Source organism: Gorilla gorilla, chromosome 22 (assembly GCF_029281585.2).
Source record: "Gorilla gorilla gorilla isolate KB3781 chromosome 22, NHGRI_mGorGor1-v2.1_pri, whole genome shotgun sequence".
In the NCBI taxonomy this organism is placed as follows: domain Eukaryota; kingdom Metazoa; phylum Chordata; class Mammalia; order Primates; family Hominidae; genus Gorilla; species Gorilla gorilla.
Window position 1 is genome coordinate 31,198,736 of NC_073246.2, and position 20,082 is coordinate 31,218,817.

At 42.3% G+C, this 20,082-nt stretch overlaps 1 protein-coding gene across 13 annotated transcripts in view; it reads left to right on the top strand.

Annotated features, from left to right (window-relative positions):
* The window catches only part of BACH1 (BTB domain and CNC homolog 1), a 283,858-nt gene that overhangs the window by 95,931 nt on the left and 167,845 nt on the right, over positions 1–20,082 (top strand). For 3 of the 13 annotated variants that reach the window (XR_008674794.2, XR_008674793.2, XM_063702603.1), the window contains exon 1: positions 9,094–9,225. The exons of 1 other annotated variant lie outside the window; for it this stretch is intronic. The gene's annotated coding sequence lies outside the window, so the exon portion shown is untranslated. Of the gene's footprint in view, positions 1–9,054; positions 9,226–9,489; positions 10,044–15,479; positions 15,599–20,082 lie in introns of those variants that run through there. 9 more of the 13 variants (XR_008674791.2, XM_063702604.1, XM_019017814.3 and 6 more) reach the window with 8 other exon arrangements.

The following is a 20,082-nucleotide window of genomic DNA, read 5'->3' on the forward strand; positions in this document are numbered from 1 at the left end:
GGTTGAGCGTCTTGGTCAATTTGTGCTGCTTGTACAACAAGCACTTATTTCTTACAGTTCTGGAGGCTGGAAGTCCAAGATCACGGTTCAGCTTGGTCAGGTTCTGCTGAAGGTTCTCTTTTGGGTTGCAGATGTCACCTTCTTGCTGTGTTTTCACATGGTGGGATAAGGGAGGGAGCTTTTTGGGGTTCTTTTATAAGGGCACTAATTACATTTATGAGGGTTCCATCCTCAAGAACTAATCACCTTCCAAAGGCCTGACCCCCTAATAACATTACAATGGGGGTTAGGATTTCAACGTAAGAACTTTGGTGAGACATAAACATTGAGTTTATTGCACTGAATATTTTCATAACAATCCACTTACTCCCATACAACAGAGGATGCATAACTTCAGGGTTCTTAGCATGTATGTTTATACAGAATGACAAGAGGAACTTGAGATTAAGAACGGGTATCAGTTAAGACTGCATTTGGCTTTATGTCATAGAAACTCAACTCTAGAAGCTTAACCGAATAGGGTTTTCTTTCTCTGCTTTTAAAAGAAGAGTAAACTCAGTAACCAGGGCTAATCAGCTGCTCAAGAAAAGTCATCAAGCACCTGAGCTTCTTCCTAGCTTCCTGCTCTGCTATGCTTAGCCTGTAGTTTTCTTCCTCATGATTGAAAGAAAAGAGCTCCTCCTCCAGTCATTCAAGGGAAGGTGGACAGAGGGCATAAGCGCAGCTGATTCAGTCTTTTGTTATCAGGAAAGTAAAAACTTTCCTGGAAATTGTATTGAGTCCATATTTGCTTATATGTGATTGAGAAGGACTAGGTCACATAGCTAATGCAATCTGGAAAGGCATGTTTTAAGTTGGTACATTGCACATTTAATCAGGATTATGTTAGAAAGGAAGGGATATTGGGTAGACAAAGCAGTGTCTGTCACAAAGGGATTAAGGGCAAGGTAAGTGTATGGAAAATAAAGCATCCCTGATCTAAAGGTCAGTCCTGAAGCTACTATGATTAATAAAGAGGGTGTTTCCATGAAGTAGGAACCACCTGAACCAGGTCACTGCAGGATTGTCATCTCACCATGATTTTGAACTTGCTGATGCAGAAAACTGAACTATAGACACAATGGTGGTGATAACAGCTTTAGGATGCACATTCACCTGAAGCTGCAGAGGCAGGGGGAACACTGGAAAGATAATTTATTGATTTACAATGAGGATATAGCTAACAAGTGTTTCAAATATTGATGCTTATTAACCAACCCATCTCTTCCAGTAGGTAAATGTACATGTAAAGGAAAATAATTATTAGAAAGAAATCAAAGAGAAATCCAGGTTGGAAGACCTCTATAGCTAATGTAGTAGAACCAAACCATGGTAGCCTGTGCTTCCACCCTTCTCCTGTCCTGCAGGTTAACAGGGCCCAGGAGTAAAATACTGAGTCCCAGGCAGGGCAAGGGATATGATGCTCCTATTTGTACCTCTAGCTTTCCCTTCACTGGCTGTAGGAGTTGATTTAGCTTCTCTTTACTACATCCACATTCTTTCCTTTGATGTGTTAATATAGTCACTCTCCTTACCCCCAAGTCTTGATCTGGTGAATCAGTCAGGGAACTGACAGAAAACAGATGGAACCATTTACAAGGATGAGGGCAGGGAACCCACCAAAGGGGTGATGCACCCTAGGGCTAACCAAAGTAGGGAGATACCACTACCCTTAGAGTGATGTTGCTTTGGCTTTAGCTGTAGGTGTGGGTGGCCTGGCAGGAGCTGGGGACTTTGGTAGAGGAATACAGCCATAGCCAACCCTTGGCCTGGCAGGTAGATAGCTGAGTTCCTGTAGACATCTGCCGTTATCCGTTATCAACCAGAAGTGAGGGAGCATGGGGAATCCATGAATACCATCCTAAAAGGCCTGCCTCCTAGGGTACAGAGAAGTGTGGAGGAGGCTGGAGAGGGAATCTGGAGCGATCAAGGCTGAAAACCCAACACCCCTAATCAATTGACTGTTCTATCTCTTCATGCTAATAACCATCTCTCTCCTCTGACCCAGTAGTTCTTATTCAAAGATGAATCATTTTCCTCCCTTTCCAAAGTGCTCCCTATGTATGGCACCTCAGTCCAGGTGAATCATTTTCCTCCCTTTCCAAAGTGATCCCTATGTATGGCACCTCAGTCCAGGGAATAGGCTGTTATGATGACAACCTGTGTCTACGGTCTCTCCTCTAGGAGTTCAGTACTTCTTCTCATGGTGGCCACTCAGACCTCAGTTAGCTCCTGATTGAATTATCTGGCTTATCTTTTTACCCGGATGCCAGGAAGCTATAGACAAATCTGTAGCTCATCTTTATCAAAGATACATGTTTTGCAATATGTATGTTTTAGCTTCTTTCCTGGTTCCATTTTTTGATTTCCACTTTGTTCCTTTATTCCTTTACACTTTCTTTTAATGTATACACACATTTCTCATATTGGGGCATGAATATCTTTAGGTCAGGGTTTCTCAGCCTTGGCTCTGTGGAAACTTGGGCGAGATAATTATTTGTTCTGAATGGCAAATAACGTATCCTTATTCACAAAGTATTTTATCCATGGGTACTGTCCTGTGCATTGTAGAATGTTTGGCAGCATCTCTGGCCTCTACCTCCTAGAGGCTAGTACCACCCACCCCATAACAATATCTCCTGCTGCAGGGGGTAGGGGGTGCAAAATTGGCCTCTATTGAGAACCTGAATGAGAACCTGATTGAGGACACTGAATGAAGTGTTATATGAAGAGGTGAAGTAAAAATATGAGTCAAAATATGGCACCTCTCTTGGTTGTGCCAGTTTTGCATTAAAAAATGGAGAATACATTTATTAAAACAAGTATGTTATAGAGTAGCCTTTACTACTTCCAGAACGTTTCAGAATAAAAGATCAGGAGCTGCAGGCTACAATCCTTGGTGTAAACACGAACAAATACATAGAACAAAGCTATCAGACTGGATTTTTCTGTCTTTTGCAGACGTGTGACTATGGTTGAAGGTGCTGTCTCTGATTCAGTACCAAGCATAAGCATCACTGACTCTGCAGGAAGGCACTGGCACCAAACATTTAGTAACTTTTCCGCAGGCTTGAGGGATTGGTTACATGAAGCTTTGGGCCGTCTTCTGTCACCTTTCTGGCTGGAACTCTACTTTCTTCTCCCCTCACTCCTCCCCAGTTGGGTGCAGAGCAGTCAGGCTACATCCAAGATTCTGAGGGTCTCACTTTCTATCCCCAAACATTTATATGTATGTATATGTGTGTGTATACATATATTTGTGTGTGTGTGTATATACGGCGATAAATGTATAAATATAAATATTATATAAAACACTTAAACATTTATTATAAACTGTTATGTTAATATAAAAAATATGTACATATACATATAATACATATAAAAACACCTTGCAGCATTAGCTTATGAGAGAAGAATTTCTCTACTTCATTAAATAAATATATGTAACAGAATGAGAGAAAATCTGTAGCACAATGAATTCTAATGGAGGACAATTTCAAGTGTCATTTTAGGTCTAGGAGCTTGACACAGGTTTAAAATGAAACAGCCTTTTTCAATATTTTCTGTTTTATTTACTGAACTTTCCTCTAAGTCATGATCATTGGGGTTGTGGTGGTTCTTCTTACAAATTTAACTCCATTTTCATGCTCCATTTTAATCATCTGATATTTTATTTAATCTTGATTTTGGTTATCTATTGCTATATGAAAAAAACTGCAAAATTTCATGACTTTAAACAATAATCATTTTACTATTTCATAATTCTATGTGTTGGCTGGGCTCAGCTGGTAAGTTCTTTTGTATAGACTTGACCAAAGAACATCCTAGATGGCTCATTCACATGACTGGCACTTGATGCTCAGTACTGGCTGGTTGCTCTGCTAGGGCTCCTGAGTGAAGAGGCCACACATGCCCCATGCATGGTGGTTTGGTTCTGTGAGAGGGTGTCCCAAGAGAGCTCATTTGAAGAAAGAGGAAGTAGAGGCTAACAGTCTTCTAAAAGACTAGAACCAGAACTGGCAGAGCATCACTTCTGCAGTGTCTTCTTGGTGATGCAGTCACAGGGCCAGATTCAAGATGATGAAAAATAAACTCCCATTCTTGATGGGGAAAACGATAAAAATTTTGTGGCCATCTTTAGTCCACTGCAACCTCCTACTGGTTTTCAGAAGCGCAATTTTTTTTGGATATTTGGGCCACTTTGGTTGTCATTAAATCTGGTATCTGAGCAGCACCTCTTTCACTGATTTGGCCCCTGTCCCACTGAGTTCTTCTGCTTCAAAACTGGCTATTTCCTTTTCATTTTTCTGCCTTTATCTTAATTTTACACTTTGTAACATTTCAAACCAGAGGCTACACCTCATCTTTGATTTCAGTTATCAGGTAAACATGAGGGTGTGTTTACTCATCTGCTCCAGGAAGTTCTCATTGTCTTCTAATAAAATACGTTCATTTTCCATAAAACTTTCCAACCTGGGGGCAGGGGTGCTATGACTTTAATCCATAATCACATCTTAGGGTACAGGTGTCAAAGAGCAGTTTTTCAAGTGGGGAGACTTGTGTTTATCTGGGTAATCCCCCACCGTTTAAAGCCTAGTTTTTTTGCCCCACCCCCCCTCCAATACTTTCTTGACTTAGTGAGTGAATACTTAAAGACAAAAGGAGCTAAGGCAATGAAGATGGAGGGAATGAAGTTCTGGGAAGGCTGGAGGGGTATGCAGATTTGTAGGGGTTACAGATGTCATGTTGCATCTGTGGAAATGAGGATTCAAAACCAAAGGTGGGTAGGGAATAAATGTGGATGTGTGGATCTTTCCTGAGGTTAGGGAGGAGGACAGGGGACAAGGGTTACACTTACTACACATCAAAGTTTTTTCAGGATATGTATTATGTCTTACTGTCCAAATATTATGCTATGGTGTTCCTTATAGCCATGAACATGTCACCTATCTGTATGATTTAGCTCCCTCATTTTTGAGAGTCAGGCAAGACAACCTGCTATTAGAGGAGAAAATGATGGTGTTTGTATCTAGGTTTTATTAAAAATCATTCCCTAACTATGGCTTATAGTTATTTAAATTGTTTTCAGAGTTAATTTAATGATAAGATTTTATTTTGGTAATAAAATCAGTATGATGGCCAGAAAGAAGATATGAATGTTTGGAAAAATTGGAAATACCATTTTTGAAAGAAATGTGACAATACACATATATAACATCTTGCAAATGGTATTGTATATCACCAAACCTGCTCACAGCAGGAAAACTAGCCATCACTTCTCACAGTCAATGAGAAGTATAAATCAAGGACATAGCAGTAAGCTGTGATACCCAAGCTTCACGGATAAATTCTCCTAAAGAATAATGCACTAAAAACAAAACTACATGACAAAAAAAAGCACTAATTGCAAATCACTGTGAAACAGTAGCACAAAATCTTTATATTGTGCTACTAGTGACAGCAACAGAAGACAGTCAAACGCCTAGGCAGATAGAGGCAGGTCCCCGGTGAAACCCCACCTCCAAGCTGAAGACAGTTTAAAGCCTGAAAGCCAAACTACAAGTTAAATTCTCAGACTAGATTGAGAACTTGTCTTCCTGTTTGGCACGCTTTCCTCTGATCTCCACCCTTCACCTATTTTACGTATACTTACCCTTTCTAATTGGTTATCTACACTGTCGTGCCTGCCTTTGAGTGGTGTCTTTGCTTTAACCTTTTGTTGCAAACTCACAAACCAATCAGCATGCACTCCCCATTCTGAGTGCATAAAAGCCCCAGGCTCAGCCACATGAGAGGGGATTTTCCCACTTTCGGGTGGGGAACCGCTCCCAGCATTTGCTCTTTGCTGAGAGCTTTCCTTTTGCTTAATCAATTCCACTCCACTCACTCTCCGGTGTCTGTGTGCCTAGTTTTTCCTGGTTGTGAGACAAGAACTTGGACCTAGCTGAGCTAAGGAGCAGAAAGACTGCCAAGACTAGGCTACTTGTCCCAGTTTCAAACTATTATCAATACCAATTGAAAGCAATCAGCTGGGAGCGGTGGCTCATGCCTGTAGTCCCAGCACTCTGGGAGGCCAAGGCAGGTGGATCATTTGAGGTCAGGAGTTTGAGATCAGCCTGGCCAACATGGTGAAACCTTGTCTCTACTAAAAATACAAAAATTAGCTGGGCTTGGTGGTGGGTGCCTGAAATTCCAGCTACTCAGGAGGCTGGGGCAGGAGAATCACTTGAACCCGGGAGGCAGAGGTTGCAGTGAGACGAAATCATGCCACTGCACTCCAAGCCTGCGTGACAGAGAGAGACACCATCTCAAAAAAAAAAGCGATCAGAATTTTTTTTCTTGGTCCCCAAATCTCAACATTTTTTTTTCCCAATAGGAATTAGGTAGAAGCACTATGTCTCATTATAACCTCAAGATAATTTTTAAAAATCTGTTTTAGTAATAGATTTTAATAAACATATGAGTTAGTGTAAAAGATCTTGAGGCTGATGTTCTTCAAAGTTGACCATGATGTAGCCACTTTTCTTGATTCCGAGTATTGCAGGATTACTCAAGGTTTTGTTGGCCTGGAAGCTAATAATGTTAATGCTAACTCTGGAAGTCCAGAAGACATAGGTCAGAACATACAGTTGTTTGTGAATATTTACACTGATATACAGGTTTTAAAAGAAATACATTGTAAGTGGTTTTGGTTCAAAGCAAGAGAATACTGAAAACAAAAAGTGCCACATCTTTCACTGAGCATTTTACTGCATTCATTCCTTCATTCAACCTACTATCTGTTTCCACTCCCATTCCTTCTCAATACTAGAATTAGCTTTTAAAAATAACCACATGACTTAGAAACCTCTACTCACTTATTGCAGACCACGGGATGAAGTCCAAACTCCAGGTGCTGTGCATGAGGCCCTTCTCATACTGACTCGGTTTCATTTCATTCTCCAGTTTCATTTTTCGTCCTGTCCCTACTACATGCCATAAGCTTGAAGACCACATGCTTCAGTATTAAAAATGCAGATCCTTAGGTCCTACTCAGATCTACAAAATTAGCATCTTTTGGGGGTGGGACCCAGGAATCTGCATTTTTTTTTTTTTTTTTTTTTTTGAGACGGAGTTTTGCTCTGTCGCCAGGCTGGAGTGCAGTGGCGCGATCCCAGCTCACTGCAACCTCCACCGCCCAGGTTCAAGCGATTCCCCTGTGTCAGCCTCCCGAGCGGCTGGGACTACAGGCGCGCACCATCATGCCTGGCTAATTTTTTGTATTTTAGTAGAAACGGGGTTTCACCATGTTGGGGTTTAATAGAAACGGGGTTTCACCATGTCGATCTCCTGACCTCGTGATCCGCCCGCCTTGGCCTCCGAAAGTGCTGGGATTACAGGCATGAGCCACTGCTCCCGGCCGGAATCTGCATTTTAACAAGCAAACCAAATATTCTTACCCATAATGAAGCTTGAGAGTCACTCACTTGACTTGATACTCTTAGCACATCTGTATACCTTTGTGAGAACTTCTCAAATAATTAAACCTATCAGGGCATACATCATAATTTTCAGGCTAGAAAATGTCACTGCTATTATCTAAAGAAGCAAGAGTTCCTCCCAAAGAGGAGGGTCTGATCTTCCCCTAGAAAAAACTGCACAGGTGTAGAAAAAAGACACTGCAATTCCACTGGCTCAAGGTGGAAGGAGAATAAAGCCTCGGACACTCCCATGTGTCTGTAAGAACTTCAATCCTTCTTTCATGGTGTATTTCCAAGTGTCCTTTCCTCCTGTTTCACTAAATATCTGCACTCTCACCATGAACTGAGGCAGCCTGGGATGCGAGGTACCTCTACCTCTGGACCCTATCTATCTAGACTGCTGGGTTCCACTCTTCCCAATCAAGACCCAGTGCAAATGTCACCTGCTCCAGGAAGCCTCCCCTAATTCTAGGTCATAATGTATCACTTCACCCCTCGCACTCTCATCCAATTTCACTTGTGTGATTTTCTCATGTATTTTGGATGTAGCTCAAACGTCCCTAAGTCCCACAGCCTGTGGGTGCAAATGCAGTCATGTTAGTCATAATACCTGAATTATTATCTTGGTATCCTTTTTGCCCCGGGAACTCCAGGGCTGTCTTCTTGTTGCTGGCTCCAAAGCTAACAATAAAATCCCCTCACACAAATCGTCCTTTGGCTTCAGACCTCAAGGTCCGTGCCATCTCCGCAGGAACCCTCGTGGGGTTGGCGTGCCCAGTCCCCTCCGCTGCGCGTGCATCCCGCTCCGCTGAGAGCCAGTGCTTTGAACTCCAGAGGTGTTAAATGGCTTGGGAACATAATTTCAAAATGGACAGTTGGATAAACACCAGAATAAGCACCAGAAGATGACAGCGGAACCAAGGCTCGAGATGGGCCGGCTGACACCACTGGGCGCTGAACCTGGCTGGAAGCTTCCTGGCAGCGACAGCGAAAAGGGAACACCTGTCGTGGACGCCCTTGTTTCATTGTCAGTAAGAAGTAGAGCAACTGCTAGACGCGCTCCACAAAACCCTGGACGCACTTCATACACACCCCCACCCCAGCAAGCTCAAGTACCCTGTGAACCTGGACGCCCGCCACCCCCAGGGCAGGCAGCGAGGAGCTCTTCAAGGGGTAAAGCGACCCCTGTGGGGCCAGCGCCCGTCCTCTCTCCTGCTGTTCGCGGGCACCCGGGCACGCGGCGACTCGGCTGAATTAGGGCGTCCTGCAGCTCCCGAGGCGAGGAGGCCCTTGGCCTTTCCGTTCCGCGCTCAGAAGGGAGAGGAGAGGTGGTCCTCGAGTGGCAGTCAGTTCAGGCTGCGGGCTGTGCCACGCGCGGAGGTCCGGGGACCCCACCGCCGCCTCCCCGAGGCCCGCCCCGCCCCTTACGACCCGTCCCTGCAACCCCCCGCTTGGGCTTCCGGCCGCGGCGACCCCTGCCCGCGCTATTGCGCTCGCTCGTTCGCTGACAGAGGCTTCGAGGGCGGCAGGGCGGGGCTTCGGCGCCGGGGGCGGGGCCTTCAGCGGGCGGGCGGGGTTTTGGCGCCGCGAGGTGGCGGCAGCAGAGCGGCGCAGAAGGGAGGGGGCGGCTGGCCGCGCGGAAGGAGTGAGTCACCTGACCGCTGCCCTCGCCGCCCGCCGGGCGCTCTCGCTGCAGTCAGTCGGGCCGCGCCGCGCCTCAGCTCTGGTGAGTGGCTTGCCCGTCCCGCCGGCCCTTCTCCGGGAGGGTTGGCGCGGTCAGGGCCGCGGGCCTGTGAGGGGAGGCCGGCGGACAGGTCCAGTGAAGGCGCGGGCGGGCCGGGGGCGGCTCTTTCTGGGCTGGGCGGGGCGCGGGGGGCACGTAGTGGGGCCCGCGGGGGGCGCCGGCCGCCGGGATCCTGGAAGTGGCCGCGACGCCGGAAGGGGCGTCCCGTCGGCGGCCAACCCCCTGCACTGCCGGAGCTGTTGTTTACCCGCGCGCGCAGTACTTTACCCGGGGCGGGCGGGGGCTGGGGGCCGGGGGCCGCGGGGTCCCTGCCCCACCCCCTCTCCCTGCCCTCGGGCGCCAGCCCGGCCCCTCGCCCGCGGCCCGCCCGGGCTGTGACACATCAGCACCGCCCTCGCGGCTGGGGCCCCGTATTGTCCTCCGCCGCCTCCCACCGCATGCCCAGCCTCGCGTCTACTCAGCCCCGTGCCTGTCGCGCGTGGAATCGCGTAAGAAAAGCCGAGTTTGTGGCTGGGGAGAGAAGGCCACCGTGCTGAGCTGGATTTAGCGAAGACTGGTTTTAGGGACCGGAGATCCCAGGACTCCCTTTGTTGGAGTTTTGCCCACGCGTTGTAATTAAGCCTCGCACAATATGGTGAGAGTGGGCGTTGATTCTGGAGACACCAGCTTTGTGCTCGTGTAATGTAACACGAGTGCCGTTGCTTTCTCATTCTTACACGGCAGTTTCATGTCATTGAGTAGAATTGTGCGGAATGCTTTTATGGAGTGAGGCTTCTGCGTTAAACTTGTGCTGATTCCAGGTAAAGTGTAGTAGTAATTGTGAAAGAACGTGTATGAGGAAAACGAGCTACAATGTCATGCTTGGAGGAACAAAGAATGTTTTGTAGGATGCTTTGCTTTTTGGAGAATTGTGTAGGGGTAGGGACTGTTACCCATGGATGATGCTATGGGAATTTGATCATGTATTTGAACACCCTTTACATCAGAGGGTTTGCATTGAATGCAGTTCAGAAGGATAAAGGGTGGAAATCCCAGATGTGTTAGTGGCAGAGCACTTGAGCGCTTCACATAGTCAAGCAGAGAAATGGGAAGAGGTCGGCTTGCTTCTTCCTGGTCTTTGGGTAGTGGTGCAAGGGCTGGGCTGGGCTTGAAGGCACTTGCCACTTCTGCCTTTGGACATCTTGAAGAAGCTTAGGGAAGAAAGGCTCCCGGTGAGTCAGCTTGGAGTAGGGTGACTTTGGCGTAGTGATTCTTGTATTGTTGTTTAACCTATGGTTCTGTCAAGTGGTTTACTGTTGTTCGGTATGTTGGTTGGTTAACAAGGTAGGATGACTCTTTAAAAAGTTGGGTTGCTGAGTCATTCGCCGCAGCTTGAGAGGTAATTAGAAACAGCTGGTGCAAATACTCTCATCACATGCCTCCACTATAAAAGGCCAAAGAGCGCTCTAGAGAGGTTGCTTCAGAAGGCTGAAGGGGACCCAGCTGGGGTTGTTTTGATACAGGTTATCAGTGGGTGAAGTGGAAGAGCACTCTTAGGCAGTGGCCAATAGCACTGAGGCGGGTTTAAAGACGGAGCCTCGTGACCTGCTGTCTGAGAATAAATTTGCGCTGGAGAGAGCTAAAACTGGGGAAGAAATTTGCAGCTAGGGGTAACCCAATAAAAAATATTGTAACAAAAATATTTACTACTCTTACTGGACTTAGTTTCCTTTTTGTGGTTTCTGTTATGTGGTCTATAAGTTTCAAGCAGTGAGCTTAATTTGTGCGTCATAAAAATTTGGTTATGAGTACACAGAAGGGACTTGCTCTGTTTCTCATGGCCCTTGGCTTTTCATGCATACACAAGAAGTTTCAGGAGTCAGAGGAGGGTAAGCACCATATGGGTGGAGTTAATAGGTTTCATTGGGTCAAGTCTCGAAAGAGCTGTTTAATGAATAGCCAACCATAAATACCTGTCTCATTGTCTTGATTATATGACACCACTGCCTTTACATCTGGTGTCATTGCTTCTTGCTTTAAAAAGGAGCACACAACCCAAATATTTATATGAGTCCTCATTGCAAACAAAGTTTAGGAATGGGAAATGTAGAGCTGGGAATTTGGCCCTTTGGTGAAAAAAATGATGATTCCTATTAATGGTAGTTCATTTAAAATATTCTGTATTAGGAAAAACGATTTATTTTGTTCCTTTAAGTCTGGGACTAGAGGAGATTAGAAATCATGAATTTTGTAAGTGTTAGGGCCTCCAAGGTGGGGTGCAAGGAGGTTCATTTGGAAAGAATATATTAAAACTTTTAAAAACTTTAATATAAGAAAGACATTAAGCTTAAAGATGCAGACTAACAATCGTGTATTCATATTATATAATGCGCATGCATGTCCTCCACCCCTTTGTTGCTGGGGGAACATAGCCTGTTAACCACTGTCAGTAACATTCTTTCAACAACCGGAATGCTTTTTCTTTTAACTTACGGTTTCCTCCTAAGAGTTCTTTCAGACTGTTAATATTCCATTTAAGTTTTATTTTATAGGTAGTTCTATTGTCTGTATATTTTACTTTAGAAGCTTGAGTGTAAATTTCTTGTTACATTGTTGATACTGGGGATGGAAATACAAAAAGTACAGAATTTCATTTGATAACCTGTATTTTGAATTTGGAGACAAGCCCAGCGGTTGGTTTAATGTATGTGATCTGAAGTGCAGTGATGTGTAAAAGGGTGCAGTGGAAATACTTGAAGATAATCTACACATTGGAGTGTAATATGTATAGCATATGTAAAAATTAGTTTGTACTGTTACTCCTTGAAGTCTGTTTTTTTTTGTTTGTTTGTTTTTTGCCAAGCTTACGTTCTCTTAATGAAGATTAATAAGACGACATATTCAGTAAATCCCTTGGGAAGTGGCATTTATTCAGAATATCAACCTCCTACTAGTGCTGGGGGCGGGTGGCGGCGGTGAGGGTGGTTAGTATTTACCATTCAGTTAAATCTCATGTGCCATGTGCCTTCTACACCCCTGTACTGTGAGAGGTGATGCTCAGAATAACAGTTGCAAAGCCCGTTAAAATTACCACTTGTCAGATTTTCTCTTCATAGTGCTGATCTCTCCATGACTTATGTTTTAGGAATCACCACCTCTCTTCTAATTTTCTGACTAATGTTCTGTTAATGAGAGAATTGTCTTAACCCTAAAACCTGCATTCCCTGAGCATTCTAGACAGAGGGTTTATTTTATGTGGTGGAACGATGATTTTTGAGATTGTTTTGATTTAAAATATATGTCAAATGAGGTAATGTACCAATGGCCAAGGTATGGGTAATTTGAGTGCAATTCGCCAGAATCCGTGCCCCTTGGAGGGAGTAAACATTTCAGGACTGCAGCTAAAACATTGACTTACACTAGCCTGAAGCCCAGGCACCTGGCTTACACAGTGCACTAATATAACTGAAGTCTGGGTTTGATCACTGTACAGTTGACAAAGAAGCAGTAAGCAGAATGGTTAAAAAGTAGTTCTGGAGCCAGACTGCTTAGGGTCAGGTTCTGGTTGTGTCACCCACTTTAAAGCCTTGGGCAAGCTCTTCTACCTGGTAACTAGTGCCTCATTGTTTCTTCTGTAAAACAGGGGTGGTGATAGTAGAATCTATATCAGAGAGGTTGTTGTGAGGATTATATGCGTTAATACGGGGTAAGTGGTTAGAACAGTGCCAGCTTTATAAGAAACATCAATAAGTGTTAGGTGTTATTATCTGTTGTTCAGAATCAGGGAAGTACTTAGTTACACAGTAGTGTTTTGTAGCTGTTGAGAGCTGAATTGCCAGCATTGATCACAAGTGAGACTGGAAAAACAACCCGGGGAACACTCTTATGTTAAGTCAGTAGCACCATCTCAAACATACATCCAACTTCTGAGGGCAACGAACACAGGACATAGCTTTTTACTTAAAGGAATCTTAACAGTCTCAGCGGAGTGCTTGAGGTAGTCACTAACCAGTTAATTGAAACTGGCTTTTACGAAATAAAAACACTTGCCATTCTTTGGCTAGTTTTTTCCACGTTGTAGTTGACATTGTGGCCTGGCAGCTTTAGTAACCTGTCCACCCCTCCCTTCTTGTTAATACCAGAACAGAACTAGTTTCTCAGTACATATTCCTGGGCCCTATCCAGTTTGTTGGAAACATTTAGAATGTAAATTTGTAAGCTAATTAGTTTCTTCTAAGTATTATGTTTTCTTTAGATGATATGCCTGTACTAATACAGAAAAATTATCCATGAAATGGATATGAATACAGTGGACATATTTATCGTATAGCTTTTTGTACCTGTTAGTAATTCAGAAAGGTTGTGTTATTTTGACCATTCTTTCAGCCAGATTGTAAGTTTCCTGATGGTGAGAATCTGTGTCTGTTTTATCTCCTATGGCACTCTGAATGTGCCTTGGCTGTGTTTCTTTAATAAACTGTTGGTTGCTGAACTGGGTGGTATGATATGCGTTCATTCTAGTTCTGTGATTTTGAAACTTGGGAATGTTTAACAGATTGAAGGAGAGAACATCGTGTGTGGTACCTTGTAAGTGTGCACTGAGTTGAAATTCTTTTGATTATTTAGCTTTCTACTTTCTGTTTTTATCATTGCTGTGATTATTGAGAAGGCAGCTGGAATTAAGTAATTCTAGTTCATCTCCTAAGATAGACATAAAACTTGTCTTGTGACTTATTTTTACCCATAATTGGATTAGAATTGAATTGAGCAAAATATAATTTGGTTTTCTAGATGTTAAATGTCTTATATGTCTAATACTTTGAATATCACTCCTCTAGAACAGGTTCTTTGTTTTATGTAGGATCAGGGACAGGTTAGAAAATATTCATAGGATAATAAAAAACTGCCCTGAAGCAAACGTGAGGAAGAAGAAATAGTGGTAGCCAGAATCTTGGTTGTTAATGACCAGTGTAGAAACACAGTGGGCATGCAGTGAAATTGGCTGGCAGCTGGTTCCTTCTCAGTACGGGCACAACTTAGAAAATGTTACGTTAATGCAGCTGAAATTTTGTGCAGATCATGTTATTTGAAAAATAAATGTAAACACTTTTCGCAATGCCTTAGGAAAGTCATCGTTCAAACTAATATTTTTGTAATAAACTAATTATTCCCAGTTTTTTTTTTCTTTTTTTTTTTTTTTTGAGATGGAGTATCACTCTGTCGCTCAGGCTGGAGTGCAGTGGCGCGATCTCAGGTCACTGCAACCTCCGCCTCTTGGGTTCAAGCAATTCTTCTGCCTTAGCCTCCGTAGTAGCTGGAATTATGGGGCACCCCCCACCATGCCCAGCTAATTTTTGTGTTTTAGTAGAGATGGGTTTCACCATGTTGGCCAGGCTGGTCTCGAACTCCTGACCTCAAGCAATCCACCCGCCTTGGCTTCCCAAAGTGCTGAGATTACAGGCATGAGCCACTGTGCCTGGCCCCTAATTATTCCCAGTTTCTTTCAGGTAAAGTTTTTTTCACTTTTTAAATTTATCATTTTTTTAGATCAGATCAGTCATAGTGGACAGTTGCACTCTACTTCCCCATCCCTCATTAAAGTGGAATTACACTAAAAAAGGTTTTCAATTCCTTTGTAGCCTGGACATTAGTAATAGCCTACCTCCAAGGCTGTAGAGTAAATAGTATAGTAAGGGAAATGTCCCTCCCTCCCCCTACACACCTTTTTTCCAGTTATCTCTTCTTTTTTATTGATTTGTCTGGACCCTAGGGAGGTGTTTTTGTCCTAAGGAGGTGAACTCCTGAGGGTCCTATTGAAGAAATAGGGCGACCTATCCACCCAACTTCCTCTTTACTGATATCTTCACATGCTTAATGCCTTATTCATTTTCTAAAGTGTGCCAGCATCTTTCAGAAGTCAGCTAAATTAGTGCAGTTGCTCATCCATCAGACAGTTTTGTTATAACATATGTGGCTATAAAAGATTGAATAAATTTATTAGGTTGTAATTTCATTAATGTGTATTTTATATTTAAATATTATTTTAAAAAATGTACAGTGGTTATCTGATCTTGGCCCAGGCCTCTTCAATTTCCAGTGTACCTGATGTCTCTTTATCAACTGTTTTTCTGAGGTGTATCTCAGCCTGGCTCTGGGTACTCCCCTAGGTAAGAGTCATAATTCAGGTTAAAAGAGGTAAGAAAAAAAAAAAGCTTTTGGCTTTTGTAATCTTGTTTTTTTTTTTTCTTTCACATTAGCAAAAGACTGTTGAAGTAGAGAGCATTTTGCCCAGCTCACTCGGATTCTTTGCTGGCATGCCTTCAGTTTCAGTTGTCATCCAGAGAAGTCAAAGGAAATGCTGCTTGGGGATGAGCATGTAATTACGATTAACTTTCCCTACTTCGTTGTCTCTTTGTGGTAAAAGACTGTCACAAGTGCTATTCAAACTATAGATATTTTTTTTTAGATTTCTAAAAAGTATATTTTGTCTCTGAGGGCCTCCTGTCTTTGGACTAGTTTGTCTTTTTCCAGACCGCAGAAAGGCTGGGCCACCTTTTCTTCTTTGAGCAGGTTGGCAACAGTGGTCACAAATAGCAGAGGAGCTGAGATTCTAGACAGCTATCCTACCACTGCTTCTCAGATGCCAGTGTGGAAACAGCCTCTTCTTTTTTGTTGAATTAGCTTGGAACAGCTCTCTAATCTCTGAAGAGTGAGGAAAAACTGTGTTTTTAAGTTTCAAGGCTAAGGCACTTTGTTCGCTTTTCTCCCTGTTCCTGCTGCTGTTCTCCCCCAACTCACATGAACGCATACTTAACTTTCAGTGTATGTGGACAGTAGGGTTGCTAAATTCATTTCAATATTTGTGGCATTCCTACATGTTAGGCATTTGGTTTACATTTAAGTTATGAAACAAATGTTTAGGCTTTTATAAGCCAGGAACTTTTCCAGATATTGGCAATAATGAACTTTTCAGAAGTTACAGTCTAATAGACAGGCAAACTATTCCCATAGCATGCTATAGTAGCAACATGTACAATGTGCTGTGGAACCACAGACTATTAGAAGCCTAAGTTTTGGGAAATCAAGAAAGCATTAGGGATGTTTAGTGATGAATGCATAGGTTAGTGGAGGAAACAACTTGTATCAACTCAATTTGAGAAGCTTAGCTGTGAATAAGAGGAGAGAGAAATAGATTTTAGTAGGGAGAAGTTGGGTCAGGAAGAGTGTGTGTGTGTGTGTGTGTGTGTGTGTGTATTTAAAAATCCAGTCAATGGAAAAAGGTTGAAGATGCAGGCAACGTCCTTGTTTTGTCCTTGGTAAGTTCCTCTTATGGTTGCAAGATGGCTGCCACAAGTTCGAGTGTCACAAGAAAATATGACTTAAGTTTCCTGGAAGAAGACACACTTTTTTTTTTTTTTCCTAGGTTGTTTCTATCAGTGAGAAAAATTTTTCCCTAAAGCCTCATAGTAGATGCTACCTTGTCCCTCTCTCCTCTCTTCATAGGTCAGCATTGCACACAAGCCAGTGCCTAAATGAGTCAAGGTCAAGGGGAATAGTACCGCTGTGATCGGCATAAATGGATCGTGATTCATCTTAGGTTGTGGCTGGGGTCTACTTCCTCGGAAGTTGATGGCCTCGGGTTGAGAGTAGATACGTGAGCACAGTCAGGGTTTGGTTAGAAAGTGAGGGGGTGAATGGTATTGTGCAGTTAACAGTGACATCCTTGTCTACTAGTTCTGCCACCACTACACTTAGATACAAACTTCGGAGGAGAAAAAGAAAATGTGCTTGCCTTTGGATTTGGAATTTTAGGTGACTTTTTTTCCTCTTATATGCCATTTCCTTCTATGATCAAGTAGCACTTTTACAATCAAATCAAATCAATGGTTTATTTAAAAATTATTTAAAAATTGAAAATGCCAATTTTGCCAATAAATATATATAGAAGAAATAAATTTTTTTTTCAATGCTTTAAACATTTCAAAAGTTCCCTGCCGTTGTCTTATTCCTTTCAGGGAGAGGAGAACATATAATTATATCTTGTAGTTTCTGATTATGTGTATACTAAGAGGACTACTCTGTCCCTCAGTCCATAGTGCACACCCACCTGTGGTCTCTATGGCTTGCACTGAGTGCTGAGGCCAGCCTGGCTCAGATAGAATTGTTAGTTCATTGGCTAGATGGGTCAGGATTCTTTAGAATGCAAATTCTTGAATCAGGAGTACAAACAGGAACATCTTCCCTTTTCTACACACTCATTCCCCTCCTCGAAGGGAAAGCTGTCCCGTAGTTAGCTTATTCGTCATTCTTTTCAGACTTTAAAATTAATGCCACCTTAAGTTTATACATTATTCTTGTAGTACTCCTAACTTTTCTGTTTTGCTGTATGTGTACATTGTAGAAAGATTAAATCAAGCTAATTAACATGTCCATTACCTCACTTACCTTTGTGTGTGTGTGTGTGTGTGTGTGTGTGTGTGTGTGTGGTGAGAACCTTTAAATCTACTCTCTTAGCAATTTTGAAATACAGTAGGATCCCCACCCACTGTTTTACTTTCAGCAGTTTGTTACCTGTGGTCAAATGAAGTCCAAAAATATTAAATACAATAGATATTTTGAGAAAGAGACAAACATCACATTCACATAACTTTTATTACAGTATATGGTTATAATTGTTGTATTTTATTATTGTTAATCTCTTACTGTGCTTGATGAAAAAGCATAGTATATATATAGGGTTTGTTACTATCTGCAGTTTCAGGTATCCACTGGGGTTCTTGGAATGTATCCCCTGTAGATAAGGGCGACACCTGTGTATGTTGTTACAAGTATGGTCACTGTGTAAAAGCACTTTTATATTTCATTCTTGTTCCTTCTCAATCGCAGGTCTGGGTGCTTTCTGTGCTGTGAAAGGCAGACAAATAATGTAAATCCTAAACACTTGAGTGTTGTAGATTTACAAAATGAAAATTGCTCAATGGTTGTTTCTTTTTGAGAGTAACAAATAGACTGTGATAAATGGCCAGAGTAGGCTTCTGAACTGGTATTAGTTTTTTGGATAGAATTTAGAAAGACTTGTACTACCAATATAATTTTTGTCTCAGATAAATGGAATAGTATTTACCTACTCAGTAGTTCCTCAGATGCTATTTGAACTGAGCTATATTTCAGCTTTATTTATAGGCTGCAAATTGTTCCTTATTTGGCTGAATCTTGTGGTTGTGATATAATGAAAAGTAGTTACTGAGATCACTGGTGCAAATCTGTAGCTTGGAAATCCTCATTTTAGAAATGATTATTTTGACTCCCAAGTTAAATAGTAAAAAATAGACTTATGTTTTTAGTTTTAGCTATGTATATTGAGAGACTGTGGCCCTACGGTGGCTGTTAGGGATTAATGGATTAGGTTTTTTTAAATAAGACATTTCAGTTTAGTATCTCTACTTGAATAAAACAGTTTCAAATTTGTGATTCATATGATATACTGATTGCCGTACGGTAACTTCTGTTTTATTTAATTAAAATTGTTAACATTCTTTTTTATACTCTTAAGCACCTCCTTCCACCCTCACCCCCCTTTTGACTCAGATTTTATTGTGAGTTGGTGTATAGTTAGGAATTTGAAGAGCACTTTTTTGTTTCTTTTATCTTTTCGGTTACTATGCATACTATGTGTGTCAACTCTTAAACCTACAGGGGGTCATTTTGGCCATCAACTTGTTTTAGGGCTTTCGCCTCCTAAAGAATATGAATTATGGTTATAATTTTTACAGTTTAAAAAAGATGGCATATGAAGAATCTTTATTTCATTGTGAAAATAGAACATGGATGCTTAATCCTCTGTATTGAAAGTAACTTGTAGTGAAATACTTCCTAGTGTTCTCTTCTTCTAGTTGTCCATATGTAGTATGTATAACTATAGACCTTGATGATTTAAGTTGAGCACAGTTTAGTGTCAGGTTCCTTTCAGTGATGCATGAGATTGGTTATATGATCTAGTGAGTGTTATTTAGAAATTAATTCACCAGACCCGAGTGTGGTGGCTCACGCCTGTAATCCCAGCACTTTGGGAGGGCGAGGCAGGCAGATCACCTGAGGTCAGGAGTTCGAGACCAGCCTGGCCAACATGGTGAAACCCTGTCTCTACTAAAAATATGAAAATTATCTGGGCGTGGTGGTGCTTGCCTGCAATCCCAGCTACTTGGGAGGCTGAGGCATGAGAATCGCTTGAACCTGGGAGGCAGGTGTTACAGTGAGCCAAGATTGTGCCACTGCACTCCAGCCTGGGTGACAGAGTGAGACTCTGTCTCAAAAAAAAAAAAAAAAAAAAGAAAGAAATTCACCAAATATTGATTAATAAGGGGAAATTTGTTGTTCCACAAATGCCCATTTAATCTGTTTGTGTAATAGTGTTCCTTCTCATCACACACAGGATACTTGGGGTATTTCTTGAACTCCTTGTTCTTCCATCCCTCCTCAGTTTTACCTATTCTTCCCCCACATACCACTTGAGTCATGTAACATGAATTGAAATGTAATATTTGGACCTGGGAGCAGAGACTTTTTCAGTCTTTAAATTATTGCCCTTCTCAAGCCTTTAGTTTCCTTATCTGTAACAGAAGCGGGTCATCCTGGATGAATGTGCTTTTTTAATTGGAAATTCTTTAGGTCTGTGAAATTAGCCGTTATTTTGGGCAGACTTGTGCAATTTTAATATTTTCATTTTATCTTGAGATCCTTATTAAGCTTAACTGAATTTTTATTATAGGAAGTGTTAAGCCAGGTAATTTATAGAAGATCACACGGTTGATGATATCAGTAGAGCGTTAATCTGATTATCCACAGCTGCTGGTAGCCTTA